The sequence below is a fragment of the Heterodontus francisci genome, chromosome 5 (assembly GCF_036365525.1).
Source record: "Heterodontus francisci isolate sHetFra1 chromosome 5, sHetFra1.hap1, whole genome shotgun sequence".
Taxonomy (NCBI): Eukaryota; Metazoa; Chordata; class Chondrichthyes; order Heterodontiformes; family Heterodontidae; genus Heterodontus; species Heterodontus francisci.
In genome coordinates, this window is record NC_090375.1 from 70,559,153 (window position 1) to 70,569,977 (window position 10,825).

The 10,825-nt window shown below is 44.1% G+C and overlaps 1 protein-coding gene across 9 annotated transcripts in view; it reads left to right on the forward strand.

Annotated features, from left to right (window-relative positions):
* Positions 1–488, forward strand: part of runx1t1 (RUNX1 partner transcriptional co-repressor 1) — an 84,860-nt gene extending 84,372 nt beyond the window's left edge. For all 9 annotated transcript variants that reach the window (XM_068031620.1, XM_068031616.1, XM_068031613.1 and 6 more), the window contains one exon: positions 1–488. This exon is cut by the window's left edge. The gene's annotated coding sequence lies outside the window, so the exon portion shown is untranslated.
* The last annotated feature ends 10,337 nt before the right edge of the window (positions 489–10,825 follow it).

Consider the following 10,825-nt stretch of genomic DNA (forward strand, 5'->3'; position numbering starts at 1 on the left):
TCTCTGTTGTGAGATGTACTTGTGACAGGATCACCTGTCTTTGTTGTGTAGGTGCATGTTGTGGAACAAAAATGGGGAAAAAAAAGCAAAGGCCGGTTAACTTATGCAAAGCATGCCTATGCCTGGAATACTTAAGAAAGGGACTCCATATTGTCTAGTTTCTAAAAGGACAGAAAATTGGAGAATCTGAAATGCAGATTTAAGTAAATTTTTGGTTCTGCAACTTTATTGTGAAAGTTGTTGTGCAATACTTAATTCAGACATGTACCACAAGTTAACAGTAGACTAACTTTTTGGGGGGTGTCTAGACATCATGCTTTTGTCAGCATATTTCTGAGCTTTTAAGTCTACTACGTCTAAACTGTGGTTCCTTGATTATCTTTTTTTCTTTAGTTGGACTGTATTGTATGGTCTGTCAACCTGTGAATCTTTAAAGTATGATTCAGGTATTGTTGTATTCCTTACTGTGTAATAAAAATTTTAATATCTGTATTCACCAAAGGTTATGGTTCTTTGTGGGGAATTTGTGATACTACTTTAATATTACTCTGTTGGGTATTTTGGTAAACTGCTTTCCTAGGTTTGACACAGCCCACTTGCAGGTAAGACACAACAGATTTTAAAGGTTTCTGCATATTAATTAGTATTCTAATAAATTTGAAAGTAGAAACAAAAGTCGCCAGAGATTTCTGGTACAGGTTTTAATTAGGAATGAAGCTTTGAAGAAGATTCTTGTCCTTTTCAAGCTTTCTAGGCAGCCTTCAGAGGTTTGAATGTCACAACAATAATGACTCTCCTTTTGGGTCACGTACATGGATAATTGCACTGTGCACTGACAGTAGTGTGCTACCCATACAAAAATGAAATCACGTCAGGAGGATTCAAAACTCCTAAAGGGCTGGTCAACAACCCTTCAACATTTAAATTTTCTGTTACCTGCATTCAATTTATAGCATAATTTATATCATATAACTTGAGAAACTGGAACATTGTTAATTATTTTAATTCACGGATCAGCTAACTAGCATAACAAAGGAATTTAACAGTCTTGTGTATTCATATTTAACAAAAAAGCACCTGATTAGTTTACTACAAAATGAATAACATTGCTTCAATATTATGTTGCAGTAAAGTGTACAGTTGTTTAAAAAGATTATTGGATAACAATTTTCCACTACATTGAAATGAAAAGGTTGTCAGGAGGTTCTACCTTTTACCTGTGTTTACACAAAGACTATTTAAAAAAAATTTGTGCTACACAGGTTTCAGATATACAAGGTATGGGTAATTGAGATCCTTCCCAAATATCCCCATGAGGAGTTCCATAGCACTATATTAATTCTTTTTCCATTTTCCATGAGAGTCCAGTGTCCTTTCAGGGTAGCCAGTTCACTCCTGCTATATACACTAGTATATGGTGATGTTACTAAGCTAGATTATTATTTCGTTTTCTCTAAATTGAGTTACTGTGGAAATTCTCAACAAAGACAGTGTCCTAATACTTTCTATTCCCAGCTCCTCTTTCTGAACCAATCGTGTTATTTTTCTTTAATATGTTCATGTGGCAAAACGAAGACGACATTCATCACACAAATAACTAACAGGATGTGAAGATTCCCACCTACAGTAATTTAAGGCTAAACAAAATTGTCCATTTCTCTTTTTAAAGAACAGCTTACTAGTTTTATTTCTAATTGATAATTCAAAGAAATTACATAGTGGACATGCACATGAAGAACCATAGAACCATAAAAAAGTTACGGCACAGAAAGAGGCCATTCAGCCAATGGTGTCTGCGTCAACTCAAAAAACTATCCACCCAATCTAAACCCACCTTCCAGCACCTGGTCTCTAGCCTTGCAGGTTACAGTACTTCAGGTCCAGGTACCTCTTAAATGAGTTGAGAGTTTCTGTCTCCACCACAAATTCGGGCAGTGAATTCCAGACATTCACCACCCTCTGGGTGAAAAAGTTTTTCCTCATGTCCCCTCCAATCCTTCCACCAATCACCTTAAATCTGTCCCCGCTGGTAATAGACCTCTCCGCTAGGGGAAACAGGTCTACTCTATCTAGGCCCCTCATAATTTTGTACACCTCAAGTAAGTCACTCCTCGGCCTCCTCGGTTCTAAGGAAATCATCCCGAGCTGATCCAACCTTTCCTCATTGCTGCAATCTTCAAGCCCTAGCAACATTCCGGGTACTGCCTGTGTGGAGTTTGCAAGTTCGCCCTGTGTCTGCGTGGGTTTTTCTCCGGGTGCTCCGGTTTCCTCCCACAAGCCAAAAGACTTGCAGGTTGGTAGGTAAATTGGCCATTATAAATTGCCCCTAGTATAGGTACATGGTAGGGAAATATAGGGACAGGTGGGGATGTGGTAGGAATATGGGATTAGTGTAGGATTAGTATAAATGGGTGGTTGATGGTCGGCACAGACTCGGTGGGCCGAAGGGCCTGTTTCAGTGCTGTATCTCTAAACTAAACTAAACATTCTTGTAAATCTGCTCTGTACTCGCTCCAGAGCAATTATGTCCTTCCTGTAATGTGGTGACCAGAACTGTATGCAATACTCCAGCTATGGCCTAACCAGTGTTTTATATAGTTCCAGCATTACATCCCTGCTTTTGTATTCTATACCTCGGCCAATAAAGGAAAGCATTCCATATGCTGCCTTCACCACTCTATCTACCTGTCCTGCCACCTTCAGGGACCAGTGAGCATGCACTCCAAGGTCTTGCACTTCCTCTACCCCTCTCAATATCTTCTTGTTTATTGTGTATTCGCTCGCTTTGTTTGCCCTCCCCAAATGCAATACCTCACACTTCTCCAGACTGAATTCCATTTGACACTTTTCCGCCCACTTAACCAAACCATTGATATGATTCTGGAGTCTACAGCTATCCTCTTCACTATCAACTACACAGCCAATATTTGTGTCATTGCAAATTTCCTACTCATGCTTCCCACATTTAAGTCCAAATCATTAATAGATACCACAAACAGCAAGGGACCCAACACTGAGCCCTGTGGAACGCCAGTGGAAACCGCCTTCCATTCGAAAATACATCTGTCGACCATTACCCTTTGTTTCTTGTCTCCGAGATTTTTGGATCCAACCCGCTGCATTCTCCTGTATCCATGGGCTTTTACTTTTCTGACCAGTCTGCCATGTCGGACGTTGTCAAATTCCTTACTAAAATCCATGTAGACAACATCCACTGCACTACCCTCATCAATCCTCCTTGTTACTTCAAAAAATTCAATCAAGTTAGTAAGACACGGCCTTCCCTTAACAAGTTCATGCTGACTATCCCTGATTAATCTGTGCCTTCTAAGTGACAGTTTATCTTATCTCAGAATTGATTCTAATAATTTGACCACCAGTGAGGTCAGACTGACCAGCCCATAATTATTTGGCCTATCCATTTTAAATAATGGTACAACGTTGACAGACTGCCAATCCTCTGGTATCTCACCTGTATCTAGTGAGGTTTTGAAGATGATCCTCAGAGCATCTGCTATTTCCACCCTGGCTTCCTTTAACAGCCTGGGATACAATCCATCCGGCCCTGGTGATTTATCTACTTTCAAGGATGTCAAACCCTCTAGTACTTCCTCTCTCATTATGCTAATCGTATCTAATATTTCACACTCCTGCTCTTTATGTCTGCATCATCCCTCTACTTTGTGAAGACAGAGACAAAGTACTCATTAAGAACCCTGCCCACATCTTCTGCATCCACGCAGAAGTTATCTTGTACATGTCTGATAGGTTCTACCCTTTCCTTAGTTATCCTCTTGCTCTTAATGTACTGATAAAACATTTTTGGGTTTTCCTTGATTTTACCTGCCAATATTTTTTTCTTTTCCTCTCTTTGCTTTTATAACTTCCTTTTTTACTTCATCCCTTCACTTTCTTTACTCCTCTCAGCTTTCTAAAATATTAAGGCCTGAATTTTAATCTCGCGCTGCAAATTGCAGCGGTGCGCTTTGAAGTTGGCGGTCCACCCACGTGGAGCGGCTGACACTGAGCTCAAGCGATATTTTGCATGGGGCTCATTTAAATGGAGGGTCGGAGCAGCCGCCCCCGATGACATAAAGGGGGCAACTGCTCCATCCCTGACAACGGCGTCTGGCGCCACTGCCATTTTTAAAGGGTTTCAAGACTTTAGAAGAAATTTCCATTTTTAAAGGGAAAATGTGAAAGGTCATAAAAACCAAGCGAGGCCCCTCTTCCACCACCCCCCACCCTGCCCCCACCAATGATATAGAAAGGTTTAATTTTCCCTCTCCACCCCCCCCCCACCCCGCCCACCACCAAAAACAATGCTTTGCTGGTCCCGACCTTCCACCCCCTAACTTAAGGATCTTTGGCCTTCAGCCCCTTCCCACCATCCCCTCAGTCAATGGAATCGGTTTGCTCCGTGCTTCCCCAAACTGAAAATTACACTCCTCCCCCCTCCCCACCAGTGTCTTGCCTTGGTTCACCAAACAGGGGGCTGAAGGTGCGGGGCTTCCAGCCACCAGCCAGAATATCAGCGTGGGATGGGAGCCCAGTCCAGGTAAGTTCATTAACATGAGTTTGAATTAATTTTATTAAGTAAATGATGGCTCCACCACCTAGCGGCGGGTAGGGCCACACCGAGGCCTCACCGCCGCTGGTAAAATGAGGCGGGGCCTTCTCAGCGTAGGGGGTCGAGGTGGACTTCTCCCGAAAGAATTTTCCGGGCCCCCCTGCCACGACCCCTGATGCCGGAGGGCTAGTAAAATTCAGCCCTAAGTTTTTTGTGATTATCATAAGCTTTCTTTTTCTGCTTTATCTTACCCTGTATGCTTCTCGATAACCAGGAGGCTCTAAATTTGGGAATACCACCCTTTTTCTTTGTGGGGACATGTCTACACTGTGCCTGTAGTACCTTGCTTTTGAATGCCTCCCATTGGTTTGCCACTGATTTGCCTTCAAGCAGCTGTTTCCAGTCCACTTTCATCAGATCACCTCTTAGCTTCGTAAAATTTGCCATTCCCCAATTTAGAACTTTTACTCCTGTTCTATCTTTGTCCTTTTCCATAACAATGCTAAATCTAACCGTATTATGGTCACTATCTCCCAAATGGTCACCCACTGCTTCTTCATCCACTTGCCCAGCTTCATTTCTGAAGACTAAATCTAGAATTGTACCGTTTCTCGTTAAGCTTATTACATGCTGGCTAAAAAAGTTCTCTTGACTGGTGTTCAATAATTTTTTGCTGTCTGTGCCCTTCACACTGCTTGGGCTGAATTTTACTAGCCCTCTGGCTTCGTGGGTCATGGCGGGGGCGGGTACCCAGAAAATTTTTCCAGGAAGACCCCGCCACATTTACTGGCAGCGGCGAGGCCTCGGTACGGCCACATCACCACCGCCCCCCCACCCCTGCCACACGGCAGCGGGGCCTTTATTTTCATATGCAAATCATCTTAACATTAAATAAGAATTATTTACCTGGCAGCGATAGCCGTCCCACTCTGATATTCCGTCCATCAGCCAGAACTCCCGTGCCTTCGGAACTCATTCAGATTTCCGAGGCATGACACTGGTGGGAAGAGGGGAGGAGTGAAATTTTCAGGGCGGGTGTTGGGGGGGGGGAAACGGCAAAATCCTATGCGATTGGTGGGGGGGATGCTGGGAAGGGGTTGAAGGGTAAAGTGTCGAAAGGTCGGGGGGAAAGGTCGGAATCTAATTTTTAATATTTTTGTCTGGAAAGGGATATTCAGATATAACGTTCTCATTGGGAGGGGTGGGCTGGGAGAGAGGATTTGCACTGATAATAAAGTTTACACTTTAATATTAAACACATCACTTAAAAAATTTCAATTAGAATGCAGGGCTTAAAGCCCTTTAAAAATGGCACCGGCACCTGCGCGGTGGCGCCAGACATTGTTGCTGGGGACGGAACGGCCGCCCCCTCCATTTAAGTGAGCCCCTGCGTGAAATATCGTTGTGGCTCAGCAGCGCACAAGTTGCGCCTGCACTGCACCTTCCTTCAGGCTCGCCGCCGAGATTGGCTGCGAGCTTATAAAATTCAGCCCTTTGTATCCCAGTTGATATTAGGGTAGCTGAAATCCCCAACTATTATTGCCCTATTGTTGTTGTATTCAGAAATTTGCCGATATATTTGTTCTTCTATCTCCCTTTCACTATTTAGGGGTTTACACTACGATCCTTGGAGTGTGGCTGCCCCTTTTTTTTATTTCTGAGCTCAACCCATATGGCCTCATTTGATGATTCATTTAGCATATCATCCCTCCTCACAGCTGTAATTGATTCTTTTACCAAAAATGCTACACCCCCTCCTTTTTTATCACCCTCTCGAACCTGCCTGAAAACTCTATATCCAGGGATGTTGAGCTGCCATTTTTGCCCCTCTTTAAGCCAAGTTTCTGTTATAGCAATGATATCATGCTGCCATGTGTCTATCTGTGCCCTCAGCTCATTGGTTTTATTTGCTATACTCCTTGCATTTAAATAAATACCTTTTAACACTGCCAAATTCCTGTGCTGCACAATTTTTAACCTTTGCTTCTACTGTCTTTCAGAGTCACTTGCTAATTTTCTGCCTCCCATTCCCTGTTCTGAGTTTTTTCTCTCTGAAACTGCCCTCAGGTTCCCATCCCCCTGCCAATCTAGTTTAAACCATCCCCAAACAGCACCAGCCACCATTTAGTATGAAACCACTAGAAACCATTTGGTGGTAAAAACAGAGAGAAGCAGATTATTATACTTTACACATTAATTATGAGTTGTAACAGATTCCAAGTTTTCCAGTACCATCTAATCATTAATCAAGTATTAGGAATTGTGTAGACTTTAGGTCATAGAGAGATACAGCACTGAAACAGGTCCTTCGGCCCACCGACTCTGTGCCGACCAACAACCACCCATTTAGACTAATCCTACATTAATCCATATTCCCCACCACCTGCCTACACTAGGGGCAATTTACAATGGCCAATTTATCTATCAACCTGCAAGTCTTTGGCTATAGGAGGAAACCGGAGCACCCAACAGAAACCCATGCGGTCACAGGGAGAACTTGCAAACTCTGCACAGGCAGTACCCAGAACCGAACGTAGGTCGCTGGAACTGTGAGGCTGCAGTGCTAACCACTGCGCCACAGCCAATTCCCCACAACAGGATCAAGTGAAGAGTGCAGGGACTGAGCATATTTCAGTCGAATTATAGGATAGAACATAGAACAGTACAGCACAGTACAGGCCCTTCGGCCCACGATGTTGTGCCGAACCTTTAACCTACTCCAAGATCAAACTAACTACCTACCCTTCATACTACTATCATCCATGTACCTATCCAAGAGTCGCTTAAATGCCCCTAATGTATCTGCTTCTACTACTACCGCTGGCAGTGCATTCCACACAACCACCACTCTCTGTGTAAAGAACCTACCTCTGACATCTCCCCGAAACCTTCCTCCAATCACCTTAAAATTATGCCCCCTGGTGATAGCCCTTTCCACCCTGGGAAAAAGTCTCTGGCTATCCACTCTATCTATGCCTATCATCATCTTGTACCCCTCTATCAAGTCACCTCTCATCCTTCTTCGATCCAATGAGAAAAGCCCCAGCTCCCTCAATCTTTCTTCGTAGGACATGCCCTCCAGTCCAGGCAGCATCCTGGTAAATCTCCTCTGCACCCTCTCTAAAGCTTCCACATCCTTCCTATAATGAGGCGACCAGAACTGAACACAATATTCCAAGTGTGGTCGAACCAGGGCCTTATAGAGCTGCAGCATAACCTTGTGGCTCTTAAACTCAATCCCCCTGTTAATGAAAGCCAACACACCATACGCCTTCTTAACAACCCTATCAACTTGGGTGGCAACTTTGAGCGATCTATGGACATGGACCCCAAGATCCCTCTGTTCCTCCACACTACCAAGAATCCTGTCTTTAAGCCTGTATTCCGCATTCAAATTCGACCTTCCAAAATGAATCACTTCACACTTTTCCAGGTTGAACTCCATCTGCCACTTCTCAGCCCAGCTCTGCATCCTACAACAGCCTTCCACACTATCCACAACTCCAGCAACCTTTGTGTCATCGGCAAACTTGCTAACCCAGCCTTCCACTTCCTTATCCAAGTCATTTATAAAAATCACAAAGAGCAGAGGTCCCAGAACAGATCCCTGCGGAACACCACTGGTCACCGAGTTCCATGCTGAATACTTTCCATCTACTGACTTCTATGGGCCAGCCAATTCTGCATCCAGACAGCCAGCTTTCCCTGTATCCCATGCCTCCTTACTTTCTGAATGAGCCTACCATATACACCACATCCATTGCTCTTCCTTCATCAATGTGTTTTGTCACATCTTCAAAGAGTTCAATAAGGCTTGTGAGGCATGACCTGCCCCTTACAAAGCCATGCTGACTGTCTCTAATCAAACCATGCTTTTCCAAATAATCATAAATCCTGTCTCTCAGAATCCTCTCCAATAATTTGCCCACCACCGACGTAAGACTGACTGGTCTATAATTCCCAGGGTTATCCCTATTCCCTTTCTTGAACAAGGGAACAACATTTGCCACCCTCCAATCATCCGGCACTACTCCAGTGGACAGTGAAGATGCAAAGATCATCGCCAAAGGCGCAGCAATCTCTTCCCTCGCTTCCTGTAATATCCTTGGGTATATCCCGTCTGGCCCCGGGGACTTATCTGTCCTCATATCATTCAAAATTTCCAGCACATCCTCCCTCTTAACCTCAAACTGTTCGAGCATATCAGCCTGTTCCACGCTGTCCTCACAAACGACCAGGTCCCTCTCACTAGTATATACTGAAACAAAGTATTCATTCAGGACCTCCCCTACCTCCTCCGACTCCAGGCACAAGTTCCCTCCACTATCCCTGATCGGCCCTACCCTCACTCTGGCCATCCTCTTGTTCCTCACATAAGTGTAGAACGCCTTGGGATTTTCCTTAATCCTACCCGCCAAGACTTTTTCATGTCCCCTTCTAGCTCTCCTAAGTCCATTCTTCAGTTCCTTCCTGGCTACCTTGTAACCCTCTAGAGCCCTGTCTGATCTTTGCTTCCTCAACCTTAAGTAAGCTTCCTTCTTCCTCTTGACTAGCTGTTCCACATCTCTTGTCATCCAAGGTTCCTTCTGCCTACCATCCCTTCCCTGCCTCATCGGGACAAACCTATCCAGCAGTCGCAGCAAGTGCTCCCTAAACAACCTCCACATTTCTGTCATGCATTTCCCTGAGAACATCTGTTTCCAATTTATACTCCCCAGTTCCTGCCTAATAGCATTGTAATTCCCTCTCCCCCAATTAAATATTTTCCCATCCCGTCTGCTCCTATCCCTCTCCATGACTATAGTAAAGGTCAGGGAGTTGTGATCACTATCACCGAAATGCTCTCCCACCGATAGATCTGCCACCTGGCCTGGTTCGTTGCCCAGCACCAAGTCCAACATAGTCTCCCCTCTAGTCGGCCTATCTACATATTGAGTCAGAAAACCTTCCTGGACACACCTGACAAAAACTGCTCCATCCAAACTATTTGCACTAAGGAGGTTCCAATCAATATTAGGGAAGTTGAAGTCACCCATGACAACAGCACTGTTACTTCTGCACCTTTCCAAAGTCTGCCTCCCAATCTGTTCCTCCGTGTCTCTGTTGCTATTGGGGGGTCTATAGAAAACTCCCAACAAAGTGACTGCTCCTTTCCTGTTTCTGACTTCCACCCATCATGACTGAGTAGACAAACCCTCCTCGACGACCTCCCTTTCTGCAGCTGTGATACTATCCCTGATTAGCAATGCCACTCCCCCACCTCTTTTACCTCCCTCCCTATTCCTTTTGAAACATCTAAACCCCGGAACATCCAACATCCATTCCTGCCCCTGTGATATCCACGTCTCCGTAATGGCCACAACATCGTAGCTCCAAGTACTGATCCATGCTCTAAGTTCATCACCCTTATTCCTGACACTTCTTGCGTTAAAATAGACACACTTCAACCCATCATACTGGCTGCAACTTAGCCCTGTCAACTGTCTAACCTTCCTCACAGACTCTCTGCACTCGGTATCTGCCTGTTCAACAGCTACCCCATCCACTGATCCGTAGCTCCGGTTCCCATCCCCCTGCCAAACTAGTTTAAACCCTCCCGAAGAGCTCTACTATAATGTGTGGGCAATTAGATATAATCTTGAATGTCAAGGGTCTACTTGGTTTTTTGGAAAGGAGAAGAACTAGTTAAAGGAAACTCCCAAGCCTCATCAAGATAAAACTGTCAATGTTCTATTTGGCCAAGCAGCGGGATGTCTTGCCAGTGTTCAACATTCATAACTGCATAGATTTAGCTGGTTAAACTCCAGCAGTATCCCCAAGCTTGGAACACCCTAAGCTTTTGCAATGTAAACCTGCACCTAAATTTCTGGACAGATATGTCGGGTGTATTCCTACAGAAAGAGTGTATGTGCTCTGTATTATGCTAGAAGAAATTATATATGTGCAGATTTTTCAAGAATTCTTGAACATACCAATTGGTTTCTCAGCATTCCAGACATCCAGCTGACCAAAACAAAAACCTCATAAGGGGATGAATAATTAATTCTTGCTGCCTGTAGGAAGCCCATTTCCTCTTTCACTACTTGCAGTGTCATATTTAACCCATTTAGCCTGATTTAACCAGGCTTCTTGTTATTATTGGGTGAGATATGACACACTTGACACTCGAAGCACAATATGCAAAAGAGCATCAAAACTTGGGCAGTGTTCTGTATAGCTTCCTCTTACCATAGTATAGACCATCCTTTCATTAGA